Source organism: Gallus gallus, chromosome 1 (assembly GCF_016699485.2).
Source record: "Gallus gallus isolate bGalGal1 chromosome 1, bGalGal1.mat.broiler.GRCg7b, whole genome shotgun sequence".
Lineage (NCBI taxonomy): Eukaryota > Metazoa > Chordata > Aves > Galliformes > Phasianidae > Gallus > Gallus gallus.
Window position 1 is genome coordinate 158026304 of NC_052532.1, and position 22383 is coordinate 158048686.

Below are 22383 nucleotides of genomic sequence, written 5' to 3' on the forward strand. Positions count from 1 at the left end.
CCTCAGAAGGTAAATTATAAGTGAAAGGGAAATAGAGATAATTTGCTCAGAGAGGGCTTCTCAAGTTCATTTCAGCCTCTTCCATATATTTTGGTACTGTGTGGCCATGCAACAGCCAGGTAGTGGAGTAACTACTGTTCGAGTGTGTAATTACAGGATCATTTTCTGCAATACAGCTGTTTCCAACTATGTACACTATTGGGATGAAGAAAAGGCAGACATTATCAATGACTACATACTCCTTCTAGAAATCAGCACTTAATCTTTACTCCTATTGCTTCTTCTTTTTCTGAAAAAAGTTTGGAAAAGATATTTCATTCAGTGGTGGAAAACAAATAAACAAACAAAAAGTCACAGAAAAAAAAGAGTAATAAGCTGCAAATTTTACTTTTTTCTTTGAATTGAGTTCTCCAAGAAGGACCTCCAACCCTGACAGTGTCCCTGAGGTATTGAACAGGTTGCTCAAGGAGGTTGTGAATGCCCCATCCCTGGAGGCATTCAAGGCCAGGCTGGATGTGGCCCTGGGCAGCCTGGTCTTGTGGTTGGTAACCCTGCACACAGCAGGAGGGTTGAAACTGGATGAACATTGTGGTCCTTTTCAACCCAGACCATTCTGTGATTCTATGATTCTATATGTTTAATCCGTCATCACTATATTATTAATATATTGCACTGAAAAAAATCTCAAAAATATATACATGTATATGTATATTTTCTTTCTGATCCTTACTAATTCTATACCGTCACTGAAACCTGATGGAATGATTCCCACGACTGGAGCGCGGCTGACCAGCACAGCTGAATAAGGACCTGCTGGTCAAACTGAAGAGCAAGAAGAAAATGCACAGGCAGTGGAATCAGGAATGGGTATTGTGGGAAGAGTATAAAGAAGCTGTTAGGCTTTTTAGGGATCGGGTCAGGAAAGTCAAGGCCCAGCTTGAACTAAGCTTGGCAAGGGATGCCAAGAGCAAGAAAAGCTACAAGTAGCTTAACCAGAAAAGGAAAGTCCAGGATGGCATACCACCCCTAGGGAGTGGCATTTATCAAATCTAAGTGTAAGGTCTTGCACCTGGGTCGTGGCAACCCCTGCTAACAGTACAAGCTAGGGGATGTAAGAATGGAGCACAGACCTGCTGAAAAGGACTTGGAGGTACTGGTAGATGGCAAGCTGGACATGATCCAGCAATGTGCCCTCACGGCCCACATAGCCAACCATATCCTGGGCTGTATCAAGCAGTGTGGACAGCAGATTGAGGGAGGTGATCCTGCCCCTCTGCTCTGCACCTGGCCTCACCTGGAGTATCGTGTCCAAATGTGGAGTCCTTGGTACAGGAGAGACATGGACCTGCTGGAATGCATCCTTAAGAGGGGCCACAAAAGTGATCCAAGGGATAGAACACCTGTGCTATGAGGGCAGGCTGAGAGAGCTGGGGTTGTTCAGCCTGGAGAAGAGAAAGCTCTGAGGTGACCTGATAGTGGCCTTTCAATATGTAAAGGGGAGCCATGGGAAAAAAGGGGACACAGATTCTTTAGCAGGATCTGTGGTGATAGAACAAGAGGAAATGGATTCAAGCTTAAGGAGGGTACATTTAAGTTGAATATAAGGAAAAAACCTTTCACAGTGAGGGTGGTGAGGCACTGAAATGGATTACCCAGTGATGGTGGTGGATGCCCCATTCCTAGAAACTTTAAAGACAAGGGTGGATGAGGTCCTGTGCAACCTGATCTTGCTGTGCATGTCTCTGTTCATTCCCCACTTTACATGGTATTTGAATGTTTTGTAATATGGTTCATTTTCCTTATGCTGAATTGACCAAAACATTTCAGTTAGGTTTTCCATCTGAGACAGACACTGAGGACAAGATAATTAGAGTTTATCACAACAGAGTACGATATTTCAGTAGAGAATAAGAGTTCTAACAATTGAAATGAATAAACATGAGAGAATAACATGCTCCCTGCTAAAAATAACTGACTTGAGACAGTGCAAGTATACATTACTTTCCAGTATTTACAACATATGAGAGGTGGAATTCCAGCCATTTTGTTTTATTCCACAAGTTAACAAACTCATCAACTTCCACTCAGCTTTATTTGTGAAGAGGACTAGAACTGGATATTTTAATTTTAAACTTCAAAAGTACAAGATAAACTAAATTTTTTTGCAAAAGTTTTAGTATGAGAATTTGATGACACTAAAGATTAAATCCACTTTTGATAGCAAATAATTTTACATTGCAGTTTTGCACCATGGGTTATTGCAAGTTTCTTTTAAACCACTCTACTTATGGACATAGGACATACTTATAAGAAAAAAAAATAGATTGACACGTACAAGGAAATATTATTCTCCTAAAAATCAACAGCAACTGTGTAGAAAACCCTATGCCAAAAACAGCATTTATTGTACAGGTCTCTTTTCTCTTCTTCACAGTGAAATAGAAACATAAATATATAAACAGGCAACATTTTTTGAACTCTGAGAAACTTCATTCCCATAGCTGGAAGCAAAAAACATGCTTTTAAGAAACAATGTGAATCCACTGTACTTACCACTCAGCTTTTAATGCCACATTTCATTCCTTCATTTAACAGGCAAAAAAAAAAAAAAAAAAGTGTCCTTTAATACACTGTGGTTTTCAACTTTATTTTAGAAGTGAAGTCACTGTAACTTATGTGAATGTCATTACATAGATAGTTATTCAAGCTGATACTGTCCTTGGCAGCATTTACAGGGCAATCATTCCATGAGAATAAACAATTCTTGAACAATTTCTCCAATCTGTTAGGTTCAAACATATTTTTGTCAGCATGAGGCATGCATGTTTCTCTTCCAATTACTTTTATTCCTTATACAAATATTTATAAATTTTTATCAAGGACAGATCAGAAGACATCTCTTGTCTCTTTATGAGTGCCTCGCTCTCTCCCCCTTACACTATCTCAGTGCAGTCAGTTGATATCAGTTATTTTAATAATCAAAGTTCCATTCAAGTGTATCTATCACACAAAGACTATTATCATTTGTAGACCAGTTAGTGCTGTTAATGCTTGAAATACATTGATAATATTCCTCTGAGCCTTCTCTTCTCTAGGCAAAGTAGTTCCAGTTTTCTGGGCCTTCCTTTATAGGAGATGTGCTCCAGTCCCTTCATCATCTTGGTGGCCTTGGACTCTCTCCAGTACCTCATGTTTCTCATATAATGGGGAGCCCAGAACTGGACACAATACTCCATGTGTGGCCTCACCAGTGAGTAAAGCAGAAGGATCACCTCCCTCAACCTGCAGGCAATACTTTTCTTAATGCAGCGCAGGTTACCATTTGCCTTCACTGCAGCTAGAGCGCTCTGCTGGCTTGTGTTCAGCATATTGTCCTCAAGGGTATCAGGTTTGTTTTCTTAGAGCTACTTCCCAGCAGGGTGGCTCTCCACATGTGATGGTGACAGTTTGCTGCTCTCCAGGTGAAGCGCTCTGCACTTTTCCCTGTTGAAATATACAGAGATAGAAAAAGGAAAAAAATAAAACAACATTGATCATTTTTGCATGAATTGATGATTAATCTTACACTGTATAGAAAGGCATTAAAAAAAAAAAAAAAGGAGAAAACAAGAAAAAGCCCCTGTCTTGCTTTTGTGTTTTTTTGTTTACCAAAGGCAGAAGCAACTATTTTTAATAAAGTACTGCTTGAAAAAGAACCAAGAAGCTTCAATAAAGGAAATTTTAGTAAATATATCAGCAGACTTTGTGTGGTTTCTTAAGATTTCTTTAATGAGAATAACAGTCTTGTGCAAACATGCTCTATTTTTTTTTAATGGTGCAACATACATTGTTACATACACTCATATTTAAAAGAAAGAAAATAGACAATGCAGAATTACTGAACAACTGCTCAGTAATATTCTCTCAATTTTCTCTTATATATATATTATTCACCAATTTATTGAGCCAATTAGACTATATTAGATATAGCAATATCCCTAAATATAAAATAAAAAGATCAGGACCAGAAAGGTCATAACAAAATATTTTAAACATAAATTCATGACTGTCTTACTTCTGTGAAGTTCAGTTTTAAAACAGAGGACTGAGATATGCAGAGATGAAAATAAAACTTTTCTACATATCTTGGGTGCCCAGTCTAAGAAATCTCAGACTGTTTAGCCTTTTATGACAGTGTATACTGCTATAATTTAATTGACATTATTATTAAAGGGGAGATTTTATCTGCTCATAAAATCTGATTTTTGTATCTCAACTTCAGCACCCAGAAAATGATGAAATATTTAAATGTTTAAATATTTAAATGCCACCTGTGAGAAATCTGACATAAATAATGATGATGTTGTCTCAGTGTCAAACAAGAATTCCCTATAACAAGAAAGAACATAATCTGATTAACTGTAATAATACATAATTGCCTTTGTAAGAATCTTTCTTTGTCTTTCTATCTTCTGACTCATCTATTATGCTCATCTATATAATATGCAAGTGTCATGGTTTTGTAACTTCGCTATTGGTATTCCACATTGGTTCTAAAGCAATGAAGTAGGCATTATATAAAAGATGTTTAACTTCCATTCACATCCAGAATTAGGACCAGAATCACAAAATTATTTAACATATAGCCATACTAGGAACTTGTAAAGTGGTATAATGGTACTTCCTGCAGTGTTCAGTACTGTAAGAACAATAACAAAATAATCAGATATTTAACTTTTATTGTTATTACTCTGAATGCCTTGATTACTTCAGAATTTTTCTCTGTTATATTGAGGAGAGAACTGGGAGGAGCCTGTGTGAATTTCAAAGAGTTATTCTTACTAAGCTACAGCTATTTCAGTATTAAATGTACCTTCTGTCTTTGCTACAAAGCTCTCTGCTTCCCTTTATGTAATAAACAGTATTCACAGAATGACAAAATTACAGACTGAGCATAAACAGCATAGAGAATAGTGTTAATTTACTGAAAACATCTGTGCCTGTACTCCTCTAAAACACTGATTTTTTTCTACTGATTCCAAAGTATATATGCAAATGCTTGTGAGGAACATTATCATGTGTGCCTCTGCATATTCTAAAATAACAACAATAAAGTACAATGTTTAATCCTGTTCCTTTTTTGTTTGCTTGTTGGTTTCTGTAAGGTTAATCAAATCCTATCACATGCAGTTTTACTTCAGCTTCAGTGGATACAGGAGAAGGGGAAGAATACGTCAGGGGCTCCTTGTAGACTTTCTTCATTGAAAGTTTTTTCCTTCTGTATCACACAGTCAAGGCGTTTTCTATGCACTGTTGTGTCAAAACTCTTTGAAATATATGCACCTATGCTGCATATAAACTCAACAACATAAAACAAAATATGTTTAAGAAATCTGTGTTCCTATCTGATTACAAGAATTTAAGTTAAAACACCATAAAAGTACTAAATCTTATATATAATACAGAATATTCCCTACCTCCCAATAAAAACTGGGACTTGATGGCAGAAACTAGACAGACATTGTAAGGAAGAATGAAACTTTTCAGGGGAACAATATTGAAAAGAAAACACTACTAGAGCAGGAAGCCTGTATAGTTAAAGCAGTTAAATCTAATGGAAGCATAGAAACATTTAGCAGTATGTTAGGGGGATGTGATCTGTTTCTAGTGTAGTTTAATTTGAAACTACAATCACTATCCAACTGGTGTTTAACATACTGATCTCCAGAACAAGGGAAATGATGGGATTAAAAACTGTGATGAAATTAGTAAAAAAAACTGACAAGAAAAAATTCCCCTGGCTCTCCTCCCAAAAAAGTTGAAGAATTTTCAGAAGAGGAAAATTGTCTTCAACTTCAATTTTGAAGTTATATTCCCTCATATTTTTCAAAGTTAATGATTTTCTTACTGAACTGAAGACTTTCTTTTTTTAATTTTTTTAAAAAATATATATATATATTTTATTTCTAATGATGAAACATGGATTTTCAGATACTCTGAAATGTACAAAATAAGCTTCTCTTTAGAACTCAAGAACAAAGGGAATAGCATGTAGAATTTTTTGGTGTAATTCCTAGTCTTAACACTGTTGTATGCGACAGGAATATTTCTAAAGAGTAATAAATGAATTTAAGGAGAAGAAAATTCTAGTTCTAGTTCTAGAAAATTCTAGTCATTCTAGTTGCTATGATCCTTCTTGTAATGTCAGTGAAGAAATAATATATAGACATTTTCACCATATTCAGTTCTGAAAGTTCAAGAGAGCATTCTTGAGGGACTGAAGATGAGTAAAATTGGTGGAATCTCTTCCCCACTGAGTGGCTCAATCCGGCCTCATGCACATTTCCATCCCTCAGTAAAAACCAAGACACTGGTGTGCTATTAACACTCTCAGTTGAAACCAGAACATATCCATGTTCATCTTGTGAACTTGAGAGCAGCTCTGCAGAAAAGGACCTGGGGGTCCTGATGGATGACAAACTTAACATGAGCCAGCAGTGTGCTCTTGCAGCTCAGAAAGCAAATGGTATCATGTGCTCCATCATGAGAGGAGTGGCCAGCAGGGACAGGGAGGTGATTGTCCCTCTCTCCTCTGCTCTTGTGAGGCCCCATATGGAGTATTGCATCCAGGTCTGGGGCCCCCACTACAAGAAAGACAGAGAGCTGTTGGAGGAGGGCCACAAAGATGATCAGGGGGCTGGAGCACCTCCCCTAAAAAGACAGGCTGAGGGAGCTGGGCTTATTCAGCCTGGAGAAGAGAAGGCTGCGGGGTGGTCTCATTGCCGCCTTTCAGTACTTGAAGGGAGCCTATAAACAAGAAAGGAGTAAACTCTTTGAAAGGGTAGATAACATCAGGACCAGGGGGAACGGTTTTAAGTTGAAAGAGGGAAGATTTAGGTTGGATGTTAAGGGGAAGTTCTTTACCAGGAGAGTGGTGAGGTGCTGGGACGGGGTGCCCAGAGAGGTTGTAGATGCCCCGTCCCTGGAGGTGTTCAAGGCCAGGTTGGATGAGGCCCTGGGCAACCTGGTCTAGTAAATGGGGAGGTTGGTGGACCTGCCTGGCAGAGGGGTTGGAGATTCATGATCCTTGAGGTCCCTTCCAATCCAGGCCATTCTGTGATTCTGTGATTCTGTTATATTTACCTTGATTTGACTGCTGACCAGTATCTATTGTATTTTCATGTACTGCAAATCTGGGAAGGTGATGGTTTTCTTTATAATCTGTTTATATACTAAACCAGGATAAATTAAACATAATTCATAATAATGATGAGAAGTTAAAGTTAATTGTGTTTTGGAAACAATCAGGGGAAAAACAAAACAAACAAACAAACAAAAACAGTTTTCAAAGGCTTTGTGGTCCTTAGAGTTAAGAATTCTTTTCTGTAGAAAATCCAGTAGTGCTGGAAGAATTTGCAGGGAAAAGGAGAGAGTGATGATAGTGAAAAAATACCATAAATGGCATACAGCAAGAAGAGCAGAAAACAGAAGGTTAACTGAAAGAACTGTGGAAATTTGATCACTACTCAAACACTAGATCAGGCTTATATGACCATCATTATGACAGCTACATGTCTGGACTGGATAGGATTTTCCCAAAGACCAATGGATATGTATGAGCTTGATTCAAGTTTTGAGAGAATTTGACACCAACCTGAAAAAATGGTTTAGTAGCTGAAGATGTAAGTCATGAGATAGGAAAGGCTTTTCCTTTTTGATGTATAGAGATAAAAATACATTGATAATGAAGATACAGCTTTACTGCCAAAATATTACTGAGGTGCCAAATGTCTAAATTTTTGCTCCCCCTGTACTATAAAATCTATAATTTGCAGTGTTAAGCACTTGTAGTTTTATCCAAGGAGAATTAAAAAAAAAAAAAATTCTCCAAAAAAGTCTTAGACGGTGAATATTTATTTATTTATTTGTTTGTTTATTTCTGACAATAGTAATATGAAATAGATGACAAGGATTTGAAGGCAAAACATGGCTACACACTATTAGTCAACAGACATGTCATGAATACACATTTCTCCTTCAATGTTTTAATTGCCTTTCCCTCCTTTAGAAAGACAGTGAAAAATGTACTAGTGATGTAATTGAAAACTTCTGCAATTTCATTATGCAGAGATTTTTTCATGCATCCACCTTAAACCACTGAAGGTATAAATTATAAAGTTCACTTATTTTTGATCATTCTTTTGTTAACCTTTCTCTATTTTGCATCTTGAATGTGCCCCCCAAAAATTAATTTGAAGCTTCACAAACAGCTTGGGGACTGCTAGTGCTTTATGCAAACTGAAAGAACCATGTTACGCAGCATAACTGACTTCAAATAAATGAAACACAATTGGATTTGTGTTATTGGATTTACATAAAGTAGTTACATTTACTTAAATCTTTGTAAATACAATGTGGCATCTTTTGAAGTACAGAAATTAAATCTGCTTCACACATGCCATTTATTTTAGATTTTGCATATTTCCTTATCTGCTTATCTGCGATGACATTTTTATTTCTGTTTTTGTGCCTCATTTTTTGATTTTGTTTTTGTTTTGCTTGTTTCAAAGTTGATTACGTGCTATTGGAATCAGTTCATAGAAAATAATGCCTTCAAAGAAATGCAGATATAGGAATCCTGCAAATTGGTAATTTAATAAAGAAATTAAAGTAATCAAATAGCCCACCTTGGACAGGTAGTACAATGTTACCTTTTGAAAGAGTAATAAGATCTACATAAAAACTAACACTGATAATCAACTTTCTAATTAAAATGCATTTGTTCATAAAGTGCACTGCATTGATGTATACATTTCAGGCAGAATCGTCTTGGTCTAGTCATTCAAAACTGATATTCCTATTTCTAAGTTGTTAACTATATCCTCACAATGGTCCAAAGAGGATTCTCATTAAATTTTTAGGATGCAAAAGAGCAAATATTCCTCATAACTTGTGTACTTAGAAAATTAATGATTATGATTTTGCATTTAAGCATTTAGTATTTATTCACCCCAAAATACTGAGAGAAATGTTTTATTGCAGGTGGACATCTATTCTGTTAAAATTTAAATAAGTTTAGATTATCACTGGATAAGTCATTATTGAGCTGGGGGTTGGCCTCTTCTCTCGTGTGACTAGTGATAGGACTAGAGGGAATGGCTTCAAGCTGTGCCAGGGGAGATTCAGGCTGGACGTTAGGAAATACTACTTCTCTGAAGGAGTGGTCAGGCACTGGAATGGGCTGCCCAGAGAGGTGGTGAAGTCACCGAGCCTGGAGGTGTTCAAGGAACGTTTGGATGTTGTGTTGAGGGACATGGTTTAGTGAGAACCATCAGTGATGGGTGAATGGTTGGACTGGATGATCCTGTGTGTCTTTTCCAACCTTTGTGATTCTATGATTCTAAGTATTAAAAAAAAAAAAAAAAAAAAAAAAAAAAAAAAAAAAAAAAAAGCAAGTACAGTATCTCAAAGCTCTATTGTTACGTATTAGGAATCTTACTCAAAAGTTAGAACATTTTCCATTGACGTTATTTACTATTGAATTAGATGCTTTCCATAAAAATATGCTTATATATTTATTGTTGATTGTTGGTATACAAATAAAGGTTTGAAAATTAATAATACAGAGGTGGTAGAAAACATGCTGGATTACTGACTTATGGAAAATGAAGGCAAAATTATAGTTTATGTGGAGTGTTTAGAAGATGAGTGTTTTAAGATTAGGTGTCACTGAGAAACTGGCTCTTGTACTGAAAATGCAAAATATTATGGTCCTTAGCAAAAACACAATATCGAATTAATTTGATTTGGAATTTTATTTTTCTTAGAAGTGCACAACTATTATATTTAAATTCTTGCCATCGGCATCAAGACTTAACAAACAATTCCAAAATTTGGAAGTAACTACTGTGAAGCTGAAGAAAACACACAGGTTCTGCTAACAAATTGGGACTGAATTCCCAAAAGGTATAAATTAACTAGTATGCCATTGTTCTCTTCTGTAGGAATCACTCTCAACTTCTCTTTTTAAAATAATCTAACAGTTAAAGATGTATAATGACTTTAAATAACATTAAAATCTATTTTTACAGTGAATAACAACTGTAAGGGAAGTTTCTAGGACTGGAGAAATTCATTATAGGCAATTGTTAAAATTACATGTAGAATTATTTTCACAGAAAAATGTTAGCTATAGCTTTAAGCATTAAATACTGCTATTACAGGCAGATGTAAAGATTTTTATCCTTTCAGGTTTACAGTGTTAGAATAGCATGAATGTCAAATAATCTTTGACAAAGAAATATGCTGTTAAATGATCTTACAGCCATCAGAATGAGAAAAGAAGTAAACGTGGACATGCTGATAGTGATTTCTCATGGTCTGATCCCTTATGGATGAACTAACCCTATTCTAAACTGATTACTCTGTCATTCACTAGCACCTATCTTGTCTGCTGCTGTCATGCTAAGTCTTTGATATTAATAATAAGATTTGCACTAGTTGTGACTGTCTAGCCATAGCCTAGAAAGATATAACAGAACTTACTTTGGTACAATTAAATTTAAAGACAGACCTTTAAATCTCTGCCTCTGGGCAGTGATTATCACATAGGCCTAGGCTAGAATACTGAATTCCACCTGGAAAGGGGAACATGAGCATGACTTTGGTAGTCCCCTGTTTAAGTCCTTGAGATACATACATAAATTGCATTATTGATCTTCTTAAGTGCTTACATATTGTGATATACATGTATAGAAATGCATATTTTCCTAGAACATAATTGTGTTCCTTCAATTTATCACTGTGTAATTTACCCTTCCTATCATTCTTATAGCTAATAATCATACAGAGCATTTACATAGTTGTAAATTTTCTCCTTTCTGTAACAAGAATCTTAATAGATGTCTTTCAGCACTTATGCAGTATCTACCTGGATACATCCCCTTTAGAATCTGCACACACAGCAAAGGAACAAGGCAGAACTGGATACTTCCACAAATGGAAGTCAAGTTATGAGGTGCTGAAAATTAAATAATTATATGAAGTTTTCCAACCAGTTAGTACAAATGAAAAACAAACTGTTAAAATAGTCAGTGCTAAATGTTGTAATATGAGAAAAAAAGAAAATTAATGTAAGTATATTTCAGATATTGAAAAATTGATTTTCAAAATGTTTTCCATTGATATTTTGCATATGGAGGATATTATCTTTATCCATTGAGATTGAATTAGATGAAATATTTTTTTTTAATTACTATAAACCTTATTACTTAAATTAGGAAAAAAAAAAAACTGTGAATAACTTAATTAATAATCTACCTTGAACTTTTTTTTTTTTTTCCAATATATGCAAATATATGCCAACACAGTCTGCTATAACTTCTTCCTCTGTTTTCATCTCACTGCTCACTAGTTCTTCTGGTACACTAAGAAACACAAGCAGTACAATAAAAATATTTAATAATAATGAACTATATATCAAAGAAAGATAAAAATATCATTAAATATAAACCTACTAAATATCTCCAAATATAAAGATTACTAAATATCAACAGATAAGTAGTTCAAGGTTTCCCTCTTTTTCAAAGTGAAGTTACTAATGATGTCTCTATGTCTTAATTCAAGTTACAGAGCCTAATAATTATTTCCTAAGCACTTACAAGCTTAATATAATTTAATACTTCATGTTTCAAAGAGAAAAGATTGAACAATGCAGTATTATATGGCACAGAAAACTTTGATTTTTGAAATATTTATATTTTCCAGCATTTTCATTTTGGTTTATCAGATTAAGTATTAAAATAAGTAAAAAGAGAAGACAGTAACATGGGCAAAGCTACACAAAGTAAGGACTCTTCTTAGCTTTTTGAAGTAGAGATTCTCAGAAATACTTCTTTTTAAGAGGTTAAAATTCTTTTCTCATTAATAAGTAACAATATTATGATTTTGCTAAAAATGAACCATTGAATTTGACTCAATACTGTACTAAGAAATTGGTATAATCATATTTTTCTCAGAGTTTTTATGAAAGTTAACAGCTTTAATCCTAACCTTCTTAACCCTTTTCTGTTTCTGATTCTTTTTTGTAGAGCATATTTACTGTTTAGCTCATATCAGCTCATAGATAATTTGAGCTATACAAATACTCAGTAGGAACTCATTAAGAATGTATAATGATTTTTGAAAGATGTAACCATTTTTTAATCTACATCATGCATTATTCTTTGAAAGCCAGCACTCTGGAGTACTTTGAGCGAAGTAAAAAACTTCTTATATGGCTTATAATTTTAAACAGACAATGTTGCCAAAAGCCAAGTTCTATTCTGTTCTTAAGATTTTTTTCCCTGTCAATATGAGTCATTATGTATTTTGATGTTCTGTGAAGAATGAAGGGTAAATTCTGAAGCACAGACTTAGTAAATAATTATTGAACAAGTTCATTTGACTAATTTTCCAGTATGTAGCCAAGCTTTTGTCAGTATACAAGCTAGAAATCAGTTATGTTGCCTAAACTAAGCATAATCTTGGGACTAGTATAACATGTATAGTAATGGATTGGGCAGTATAAAAGAAGAGCTTCATACCTGTTCATGTGTGTATGTGCATTATTTTTCTTAGATAAAAGAAAAAGTTTAAAGGAAAATAGAAATTATTGTAGATTTAGAGGGGATAGCTTCTGAAGATCTCTCTAGTTTAGCATTCCAAAAATTTTGCAATGCTAGCAAGTCTTGTGCAGCTGTGGAATTACTGAATATATCTAGAACACATGAATGCATATAAATCAGAAATCTTTCAGTCCTGTGGAATTTATATATAATGAGCATTCCTGCAATTGCAATAGAAATTGGCCATTTGTAGTCTATATTATCTCTTAAATATGCAGTGTATGTGGTAATCTACACTTCTAATGTACCATAAAGGATTATACTTCAGTTAATAAAGTGCCACAGTCATGTACTGTGAAATATCAAATCAAAATTTAGCCATTTATTTTCAGTAACTGTATATTAATATTTTTAAATATTAAACCTTCTATGTAGGGCTGTATTCACAGCTTACTTAAACTTCTAGAATTCAATATAGTGAATGGGTTCACAAGAAAACCAGGAAAGAAACTATTTTATGCAAAATATTTAGATGTCTTTGCTAAATTCATTAACAATGGTACTCTGGGAGAAAATAAATCCAAGGGTAGAATTTGATCTTAAGAATCAAGTTATTAAAACCAGCCTATAGATATAGTTATATAAAAGTGTAAGTATATCTTTAGAATTAATCAAGTCTAAATATGAAGAGAATATTGGTACTCTGTTCACGGCTTAAAATATTTAATGACATTTCCCTAATTTAACAAATTCTGAAAAATATAAAAGATTGGGCAAGTCCATGGTCTCAACTTCTCTCACACTTAAAGCATGTCTCCTGCAAAATGGGACATAAAGCTTCTGAGGTACAAGAAATACAAGTTTCTCAGGACCAGATGGAGTGATTTTAACAGGGAAAGTGTTTAATTTCTGAGTTATGCTAGTAAAAGTTATGAAAAGCAAATACCAGTGAAAACCCAATTCTACTTTAAGAGTTCTAATAGAATAATTTATGCTGCCAACTAGAATCATAGAAAAGGCAGTCCTAGAGTGCAAGTAACCAGGAGGTCTGTGAACAGGACAATATATGCACTGGGATAAGGAGAATGAAGCAGTTTGGATGGCAGTTTGTGAAGAAGAGAGAATGGGAAGGACCATGCACCTTCCCTGTTGGCCCTACCAGTTCCAGTTTCAGTAACAGTTGCCTTGGGCAGGTGGCAATCACTCATCTTAGAGTAAAGGTTGCAGCTCCAACTGGTACTGCTTCACTTACCCTAGTTCTGTCTGATTCTTCCAATCAGACAGAGCTGCTGAAGAGGGAGGAGGGGTGGGGGGGACTGCAGTGCATTTCTCTGTTAGCAGGAAGTGCCTATACTTTACTCATGTGGCAGAGACAGATGGCAGATCTGCCTGCAAAAGATATTCCTAGGTGAAGACCTGTAGCAAGTTGCTGAGCTGCAGTGGGCAGTGAGAAGGCTATGCAATAGCAGGAAATCAAAGGAGGGTTTAGATTGGTTCCATGCACAGTTTGCAGTGGATCTGCAAATATAAAATCCCCCTCAATACTGCATAGAAGGCAGTGATACAAAAAACACAGAAGAATGCATTCTTGTTGTGGAAACAAAGAACTTGGGGAAGAAACTTTCCTTGTTGCCTCTGGGCTCTTGCAGAACTTCTTAATTGCTTTGAGGACTGCAGAAGAAGGACTCATCACATCAGAGAAATAGAGCCCTAAGTTTTGACTGACAGCTTGACTGAGCAGGGATATTCTTCCAGAGTTTAGGAGGAAAATGGTCATTGGAAGCATAGGAGCATATGATCACTGGAAGCATAGGAGCATATGGTCATTGGAAGAGAAGTCAGATGACAACAGAAAGACTAAGGTGCTTTTTGTCACTGTAGGGATATAATTCATGCACTCAAAACTCAGAGTTGAAGATGGCCAGTACTGTCGGGGATCAATAAAAACAGGCTTTTTAAAATATTTTACCAGTAACAGAAGGAAAAGAGAGAACATTGAGCCTCTACTTGATGAGAATGGTTACCTCACAAATAGAGGTACAGACAAAGAAGTGACAATGCTTTCTTCACCTTTGTCTTTAACATCGGTGACGGGTCCTGAGACCTTCAGAGCCCTAAGCTGGAGGACCAAGACCACAGGAACAATACACTCCTAGCCAAATCAAACTTTTGCAGGATTTGTTGCTTGAGCTGGATGTACGAGTCTGTGGATCCTGATGCAATTCATTCCAGGGTATTCAAGAAGCTGGCAGATGTTATTGCAAGATGTTTCTCACTTATTTTTCAGTGGTCTTGGGAGAGATCCCACTTGACTGGAAGCTGGCAAATATTCTTCTGGTTTTCACAAAGGACAAGAAAAACCCTGGTAATAACAGGCCTGTTTTTCTCAGTTCAGTGTCTGGCAAAACTATGGAGATTATTCTGGGTCTAGAGTACAAGATGTGGAGCACCTAAGGTCACTTTATCTGTTCAGCCTGGAGCAGACTGAGAGGAGGCCTCATGATGGCCTACAGCTTCCTCAGGAGATGACTGAAGGGGAAGATGTTAATCTCCTTTCTCTGATGACAGTGACAGAACCCAAAACAGCATAGAGCTGCATCAGAAGAGGTTCAGATTGGATTTTAGGAAAATGTTCTTCACCATGGCCAGGCACTGGAAAAGGCTCCCCAGGGATGCTGTCATGGCACAGAGCCTGACAGGAGTTCAAGAGTTTGGCAGTGCTCTAAGATATATGGTTTGAATTTTGGGTGGTCCTGTATGCATCCAGGAGTTGGACTTCATGATCCTTGTGCATCCCTTCTAATTCAGGATGTTCTATGATTCTGTGATAATCTGTATTGTCTGTTCTGCAAGAGTCCTTAAAGAATTCTTGTAGGCATAATTCACCTTTCAAAAGTTGTTACTAGTTTCCCCCTAATGTATTAGGTTAATTTAAGTTCTTTATGACTCCACTTTTAATGGATTTTCTGTTTTGTTTTGTTTTAGAGCATTTTCTCCTAACACTAGGATGAAACATATCAGGCAATCATTTCTTGGATCATCTTTAGCACCTCTTTAAAAAGAAGTACAATGCTGTCAGCTTTCTAGCTCTGTGGTTTAATAGCTATTTAATGATGAAAGGTCTAATCCCGATTTCTTTGTCACTTATTGAAGACCCATTAAATTAAATGGTAGCAGAATACAATTTTAATTGCATAGTTTTCCTGTAGCACAGATCATTTGTACTTTGATTCCTTTGAGATTCTTAGAAAAATACTTTATCTGATTATTTTTTTTAAACTTAATTTCTCCCATTGCAACATAATCTCTGACAATCTTACGACATTAGCATTTAATTCCCTATAACATCTCATGTTTTCAATATTGCATTTATTCATTTGCGTGGGATTACCTCTAAAACCTTAGTTACACAAAGCTTTTAGATCCTGTTTGTCTGACGGGAAAAGTAGGTAGGTAGGTAGGTAGGTAGGTAGGTAGATAGATAGATAGATAGATAGATAGATAGATAGATAGATAGATAGATAGATAGATAAAAATTGGTCCAAATAATGATTCTGATGAATTCTCAAAGTAGGCCAATTCAGACCTTAAAAGATACTGGTAGATTTCAAAACCTGGGAATTTCTCCCTGTGTTAAGTTTATTTTAAGAGCTTAAATTAAAGTTTTGTATGATATGATTGTAGTGAACTGAGTAGGAACCACTATACTTCAGACAATATTCTATGATTCAAAAGTCAAGCCAAAAAGACTGGTTTGACTCTTACTTCAGCAGATTTGAAAAACTGGTTTGTTTGGAATTTTGACAGATACAGATCTGTGAAGGATGGAGAGGGAGAAAGAGAGAGAGGGAGGGATGGAGGGAGGTCCTCAATATTTAAGGTTAAGTAATATATTTGAGAATATCAGTTGCTGAAATCAAAGCTGTATAACACCAGTCAGTGTTAGATCACTGGCAAGGAACAAAGATGATCTTGTGCTTGGCACTCGACCATGATAAACAAATAGTAAAGCTTTTAAACACAACTATACTGGACCTTCTAGAACTTATTCAGCTGAACCCACAAGGAATTCTTTATTTAAATAGCAGTTTCATGTTACTCAGCTCTCAAATTATTGGGATAATCAAACACAGACATAAGCAAAAAGAGTAATAAAAAAAAAGTCACCAAGCAAAATATCGTTTCTAATACCCAATGAAAATCTACAGGTACTGAAGAAACAACATTCTTTGATAATGATGAGTAGTAAAACAAAGCAAAACAGAGTTACTGAGACCAGAATCAATCAAGAAGAGTACGTTTTCTGCATACCTAGTTAATGTAAGCATTTAGTCTTGCTGATGAAAAGTAGATAGTCAGTTTAGTTGTGTGCACTGATTTTTGTTTAAGTCATGGAAACTGATGACTTTCATGAAAATAAACAGTTGCTTTAGGATTACAGTCCTTAGAAATGTAGGTACTTTCCCAAGTATGACACAGATTTCCTTTACAAGTCTGAGCAGTACGAAGAGGCTAATACTGTGTAGTTTTTGCTGATGAATGAACAGAACTGGTTTATACAGGGCTTTAATAGAGCTTCTCAGACAAACATATTCATGATGTATTTCTTTCTCACTCACTCTTATCTTTCCTTGGAAAAATAGAAGCAATTGTATTGCTGTGTATTATAAAATCCTTAGACAAATATATGAGGATTTCCAGGCAGCATTTTAGAAGTACTAAAGAAAGAAGCTCATTTTGCTAGGTTTTGTGCATATTTAAACAAAAAGTTTGGCTTTAGTCCCAAAGACTAAGCTAATTTAAAAGGCTACTAGTGAATAAAATAGGTACATACTTTTTATTCAAACAATAACAAATTAGTCTAATAAGCAGACGGTACTGTTCTGTCACTGCATAAGCATTCATCTGAGTATTTTTGAATATATGCACAAGTTTTTAAAATAATCTTGAACTTCATATTAAGGAAGTTTGTGAATAATATAAACAATGGTCTTACACATTTTTATAAAGAGATTGAGGGAGTGATATCGAAAGTATGAAAACATGAAAGAAAATGTGTGTTATTGCTGTATTGCCAATGATTGTTAATAGCTTAACAGTTTGAAAATGTGAACAGCAGAAGACATAGCAATCTTATCGATATATAATTGAATAAATGCTGTGTTTAATGAATCCTTATGACAGTTCTATTCATTAAGTAAATATTAATGTTAAATGACTCAGTGTCAATTCACTGAAAAAAAATCCAAATTCATTTGTCTCTTTTATGAACTTTTCTTTCCTCCTAGATTGTTTTCCTGAGCTGTATCTTAAAACAGAATTGGAAACTACGTTTTGTGTCATTTGTTTGTTAATTTGATCCAAATGCAGATAAAACATCCACCTTGAGATGAAAAAAGCATGATATTTTTTTTTAACAAATAATTCCCCAATAGTTTCTGAATGAGTAACAAATGAAATGCTCATATGAACTCACCAATATGTTTCTGCTGTTTTCATGCCTACTGAAGAATAATTTATCCAGTTACAAACCATAAAACAAAATTGGCTTCTTTAGCCATTCTCTGCTAGACTTCTTTAATTTCAGCTTCATCTAATTTGCATACATTATTTTTATCTTTTATACACAGAAACCAAGCAGCAGCACTATGGAAGTCAATCTAAAAGCCTTTTATTATCGTACAGATTCATTTCTTATTTACTATACTTGCTAAATTATATTTTTGAGCAAAACTGTCAGCTACTCTCTCAGTTGACTAGAATGTTGTATTTTTAATGACTGGAGCTGGAAACAGCTGGAAGCCATTGTTTTAAACATAACCTTAACTTTGTTTGCATGAGAAGTAAATGGCTGTGCTGACTGGCAACTGAACAAGATTGAAGATTGTAGGTAATAACAAGATACTGACACAAATGCCCTAAAGACATATAGCTAAGGAAGTCAAGTTAGAGCCTTTTTATCTTAAGAATTTGCTTCAGGAAAACATAGGTCCAGAATATTTATTTAGTGCAATGCTCTGTACTGACAGTTGAGATGATATGGGATAGTCAGACCAATTCCAGTTTGCAGGGTTAGGAACTTAAAATAATCACTGTAGAAGGAAGTAGTAACAGAGTAACCCAAACTGTTCACCCTGTAGGCACATTACAAAATCTATGTTCTTCTTTTCATTTAAGAAATGGATTATTACCTTACGATATATGATGATGCATTTGTAATCTGCTTTTACTACTGTATAATTTGATTATGAAATTCTGGATGACACAAGAAACAGAGTTAAATAAAGATCACAGCACTGCTTATGAAGCATACATAAAAGAGTGCTTGAGGATTTTTAACTTCAGTATTTTTTTCTGAGTGACCAGCAAGTGGTAGATAGACTCAAGCAAGCATCTTGGTTCTCTGCAATATCTCCTACAATATGCATTTCTGCGGCTACCTTTAGTGAAAAAATACACACATAAAATAAATATAAACATAAAACCAAATTTAATCATTTAGTTCCTGGAGAGCGTATTTGTCAAGCTACCAGATCTTGGATTTTGTTGGTGATTCATTTACTCAAATAATTGTTACACCTGAAATTACTGAATATCCTCCACTAAATACAGAGATGTAAGGTTGACTCTTTTACTGTTTACTGAAAACTGTTGTAGTTGAAATAGTTGTAAATATATTTTTAATCCTAATCAGCTTGTTTTGTTTGTGTGTGTTTATAGAACACTCATTTTGATAGGTATTTACCTTAATCAAAATATACCTTAAGTTTAATGTAGGAAAGGTTGAGGAAAACCAAGTGGAAGGAAAGTACTTGGAATTTATGTTTTTTTTTTCCATAATAGCAAATTAACTATATGATAAATAATCTGATACTCTATAACATCTTCAGTTGTCATTTATTTCTGAACGCTAGGGTAAGATTAGGGTAAGCTAAATCCATTGGTATTTTCTCCAGTCAAATCATTCAATGCCTCATCTCTGAGCAAGGTTTTCATCTTCTATCATGAATCACTTGAACCTCTCAGTGACATTTTCCATCTCAGAAAAGCTAGTACTGTTAACTTCTTGGATTTTTAAAACATATATCACTTATCCAAGCAATATTTAGTACTAATTATTCAGTCACCTTTTTGTGTCTTATTTTTCCCCCAACCAACTGAATGAGACATTGAAAAATAAATTTAAATCCAGTTAGTGCATTATAACTGCAAAGGTAGTTATTTTAAGATACTATTAATTTCCTGTTTTCATGTTTGTTTGCAGCTGTTCATTTTTTTTAATTATTTTTCACCTTGCCTCTGAAGTTCTTCTTTCTTTATAGAAAATGAATTAAGAACCAGATTATCTGTTACAAATATTGAAATACTATAATTCAAAACAGTGACATTCAATTTGCAGTCCCAGAAAAACTTTTTGTATCAAGCAGAACAGCTAACAGAAAGTAGATAGCAGTGTAGCAAAACTCAGAAAGCAGAAATTTGCCTGTTAGGAATTTCTAATATCCTCCTCGCCTTCATAGGAAGTGCCCCGATGATGCAAAATATTTTGTTTTCTCAAAAGCAAGTTCTCATATTTCTATATTTCTATATTATCTATATTTCTATAGTTCATGATTACAGTTATATATTTTGTAGTCAGTGTTACAACAAGGAGTTATAACTATAGGTTAGCACCAGTCTGGTGTTGAAATAACTTTCTTATGTATAAGTTATTTTTGATTCCATAAACGTTATTAATATCAATGATAATAATTTCTGATGATGTTAGAAACTCTTAGGCATTTAACTTACTGAACCAGTGAAAACAGAATCCAAAGTAAGTTGGACTATACAGTCTGGAAAAAAAAAAGTGGCTCAGGAGGAATCTATGTCTATAAAGACCTGAAGGGAAGGTGCAAAGAAGACAGAGCCGGTCCCTTTTCAGTGGTGCTCAGTGCCGTGACAAGAGTTGATAGACACAAACTGGAACACAAGAGGTTCTGTCCAAGCACGAGAAAGCACATCCTTAATGTGCAGGTTAATAACCTGCAGTAGGTTGCCCAGACAAGTTGTGGAGTCTCCCTCCTTGAAGATATTCAGAAGATACTTGGGTATGGATCTGGGCAACCAGATCTAGGTGTTCCTTCTTGAGTGGTGGATTTAGACCGGATGACCTCTTGAGGTCTCTTCCAGTCTTAACCATTCTGTGTTTTGTTCAAAGACTAAATTTCTTGTGATGGCTCTTACATTTTCTTTTTCATCACAAGATGCGTGAGATACAAATTAAAGTAGGTATTAATGTTCTCAGGAGAGTTTTTATGGTAAATTCTTTTGTTTTTAAATACAAATTGTCTCAAGCTAGAGATAACTGATTTGATGATTGAGTGACTGTCCTTCTAAGGTTATGCATGTATAAAGGCCATTAGGTTTATTTCTAAGAGGCTGAAGTGGTACAAATAAGATTAATCTTCAAGTAATTCAGGTTGACCACAGTAAGCAGTGATCTCAGTATTTGCTCTTAAAAAATATATATAGTTAAAAAGAAATAAATGTAATAACTTTTTCATGTGTTCTTTTTATCTGTTTTCTGTGCAAATACATGTCTACAAGAACATTAACAAATCTGATTTAGTTGTGCTTTGACTAACTCATTATATTTGCTTCGCTACCAACTTCTGATTTACATAAATATTCACTACAGTTTTAATTGTGTTGTCCTTCATGTTACATTTTACAGCTACAGTCTATGGCTGTAATTGAAGAGGATTTAATCTTTAATCAGGGATGTTTTATGTGGAAAAATATGTATCATCTTAACGTGACAAAAATTTACAGGGCTGGATAGAATTTCTGATGTAAACAGACTGTGTCTATAAAATACAAGCCTGGCAACCAGTATAGCTATAGGCAAATGCTGAGAGACAATCCTCCTAGCTCAGTGAAGAAATTAGCTTACTCCATCATTTTCACAGCTGTAATAGACAAGAAATTGTAGAAATACTTAAACAATTTCATCTAAATTAACATATAGTTTATCTAAAGAGTGCCCTAAAGGAAAACCCCTGAACTCACATAAGATAATGGAATTATTGTGATGTTATGTGTCACAAATATCTGAACTGCCGTAACCTTAAACCGAATCTGTTAAAAGGTTGCCAGTGGATCTTATTTATTTATATTTTTCCCCAGGAATGGCTTCCAAGGATCCAGCTATGCCTTTCTTCTCCATTCTGAATAGTTTCAGTGACTCTAGCAAAAAAAACCACTAGGATTTCTGATAATGCTCTGCATTACACACCTCTGTACAAAATCTTATACTCAGTACTTCGCATCTACAATCTAGAATACACATTCACAAAATCATTGTTCTCTTATTGATCAGCTTAATATTTTAACCTTATATTTATATTGCATATAACAGTATTATTATTATTTAGCTTGAATACTTACTGAGTTCACTACTATTCAGAATTCGTCAAGAGTCAAGATTAGGTGAAATTAACAAATTAACTTCCTCTTAAGGGTTTTGTGTGTGTGTGTGTGTGTGTGTGATGTACAGATTTGTTTTATACTTTTATATTAGTTTATCCTTTGGACCCAACTAGGCCATTTTAGAATAAAACATCTCCAGTGTACTTTTAAAGAAGCAACCGTAAACTGAAACAAAATTTAGCTTCCTTTCTGTTTGAGATTATTCTATTGTATTTCATATGATCATTAAACTAAGAAATCGTATAATCATAGAATGGCCTGGGTTGAAAAGGACTACAATGATCATATAGTTTCAACCCTCCCTGTCACGGGCTGGGTTGGCAACCAT

The 22383-nt window shown here is 34.9% G+C and overlaps 1 long non-coding RNA gene across 1 annotated transcript in view; it reads right to left on the minus strand.

Annotated features, from left to right (window-relative positions):
- Positions 1–602: 602 nt before the first annotated feature.
- LOC121108235 overlaps positions 603–22383 on the minus strand; it is a 39150-nt gene continuing 17369 nt past the window's right edge. The window contains exon 3 of the long non-coding RNA XR_005842604.1: positions 603–3483. This is a non-coding gene — a long non-coding RNA (uncharacterized LOC121108235). The remainder of the gene's footprint in view (positions 3484–22383) is intronic.